General features: G+C 42.5%; 1 non-coding gene across 1 annotated transcript; it reads right to left on the reverse strand.

The window, feature by feature from the left end:
- Positions 1 to 1493: 1493 nt before the first annotated feature.
- LOC140280572 (U5 spliceosomal RNA) lies at positions 1494 to 1607 on the reverse strand. Its single transcript, XR_011909515.1, has one exon. It is a non-coding gene; the product is annotated as a U5 spliceosomal RNA (small nuclear RNA).
- Positions 1608 to 2465: the final 858 nt, after the last annotated feature.

A 2465-nucleotide genomic window follows, 5' to 3' on the forward strand; every position in this document is an offset into this window, starting at 1 on the left:
GTCTGAAAAGAAAACAGGGGTTAATCTAACATCAGTGGGTGGGCAATCTCTAGTAAAGAATCAATGCGAGAGGCTCTGGTGCCATCATGACTAAACCAGGTGAAGCCCTCCTCTCTGGGATGCATGGTTTTAAAACAGTCAGTAAGCTTAAAATCCCTGAAGTATGCCCTGAAGTAAAATCGAAGTCTTATCCACTTTAAAATCTCCCCCTGCTCTTTTTCTATCTTTCCTGCTCAAGATACAGTTAAAATCCCCTCCTACAACTAAAGGTACTTGCCCTAGCATGTAAAGCTGTATATCTTCTAAAAGGTCATACCTGTCATTTTTTCCATTGAAACCATAAATATTTAAGAGGTTAAAGTCTTGCCCCATAAAATTCAAGTGTGCTAAAAGTGCCCGTCCGTCTCTCACCACTGTGCTACCTTTCACCAGAACATGCGGATTTTTAATTAGAATGGCCACACCATCATTTTTATTTTGATTTGAGCCACTCCATATCGATAAATGGGGCCACATTCCCTCCCATTGTCTATGGTTTTTTAAAAAAGGTAGTCCACATTCTTGTATTAAAAACACATCTGATTTTATGGAGTCTAAGAAGGATAAAATACTCTGGGCTCTTGTCTTTGATTTCACACTTCTCACATTTAGTGTTGAGAAGGTGAGAACCATTAAAAGGATAAAGGAAAGTAGGTATGTCATTTTCGTTTTTCTAAGTTATCAAAACAAATTACACACTCAGGTTATTTCTTGGGAAACTAGCTCTTCCTTCATTTCTTTAGGTGAAAAGTGAGTAGGGTGATCTATATTTCCTTTTCGGACTCTCGGTGTTGGCCTCTGACACAATGTTGCATTTAACTTTGAGTCCCTGGGGGTTGATTGCAGAGCTAAAGTTAAAAAGGAGACCTCATTTGGTGAGTCGGAGGGGAAGACTCTAGGTTCTTCCACTGAAGAACTGTCTGAAAGGGACTTTTCATTTATTGGGTCAACCTCTTCACTTTGTTCACCAACTGCCACCTCTGGTCCTTCTTCTTTGTTGGCTTAACCGTCTTTAATTTGTTGGCAAAAGATTTAGGGCAATCTCTGAAGAGGTGATTTAATTCTCCACAGACACTAAATTTCCTCCCATTTGGATCCTCTCCAAAAGTGTGCCCAATTTCTCTGCACTTCCCACATATCACCTTGGTAGAAGCCTCAACCAGGTGCCCATGCTCACCGCACTTGCGGCAGAGCTTGGGCTGCCCCTGGTAGTGGATGTAACCTCACTTTCGAGGTGGCCAGAGTGTCACTTTGCATCTCCGCCCACCCGCTGCACTGGGCACTCTTCAGCCCTTTTAAATGGTATAACTTTGCACTCCCGCGAGCACCATTCAAGCAACAACTTTGCACTCAAGCTTCGAACATCGGCACAGTCGCAACAAGTAAGGCGACTCTACTCAGAGAAGTCACTCTGCACAGTAACAAGATTTCTTTTGCACAGACAGAAAGGGCTTCACCCGCAAATGTAAAGCCTGCCAAAAATAGAAACAACTCATTAGTGCTGCTCTCCACGGAAGTCTTTAGTAAAAGGCGAAAGACTTGTACGTTATGAAGAGAAACCAGAGTACGATTATCCGTCACTGCGGGAGCAGGGCATCAGGCTAGTAGGCATAGCCACCTTCCCCATGGTGAGCTTTGCTTGGTTGAGACGCTTGCTCCCCCCCATTGCTCCTCAGCTGACCAAGTCGGAACAATCGGGCCCTATTTGATGGCTGCCTTGTCTTTTACTCTGTGCAAAAGACAAGGCAGCTACAAAAACACCACGGGAACACCGTATTGAGGCTTTGTTCTGACCGCTCATTCGGTGTCGCGTTTCTTTCAAGCAATTCTCCCGGTTAGCCCACACTCGGCTCGCTCCCAGAGCCGTGTTAAAGTCTACTTCGCATTCACTCTCTTTTCTCAGCAGACTCTTGGTATTTTATCTATAAAATGAATTCCTTCACTCAAACTATGTTAAAACTGCTTTGTCCTTCATATTTACCATGTCTAGAAAGATTTAAACAAAAAAAAACAACGTTGTACTTTGCAGTAAAAGAAAGAGCAAATCTAATATTTCAGGAATCCGAAAATAAGCTTACTTTCATGAGTTCTTCACGATTTCGGATTTTGCTATAAAATGAATTCCTTCACTCAAACTAAATTAAAACTGCTAAACCGCTAATCTGTTACATGTAAGGCAGATGTCAAATTCACCGAAATAGGATCTAAGCGTATTCGGCCAATCGAGCTGTAGCAGCTTCGGTAAAAGAGTATAAGTTGAAGAGTTTGTGAATAAAGGTGTGCACACACATAGTGAGCTGTAGGAAAATAGGCAGGGAGCAATGCCGGCTGGGGTATATGTTCTTGTATGTTGTCTGACTGTCACACAATCAAAAAAAAAAAAGAGAGCGGTTTTGTGTCCCCACAGTCCATAATGTAGAAAAGAG

The sequence above is a fragment of the Leuresthes tenuis genome, unplaced genomic scaffold (assembly GCF_036924035.1).
Source record: "Leuresthes tenuis unplaced genomic scaffold, fLeuTen1.0.hap1 SCAF_21, whole genome shotgun sequence".
NCBI classification, from domain to species: Eukaryota; Metazoa; Chordata; class Actinopteri; order Atheriniformes; family Atherinopsidae; genus Leuresthes; species Leuresthes tenuis.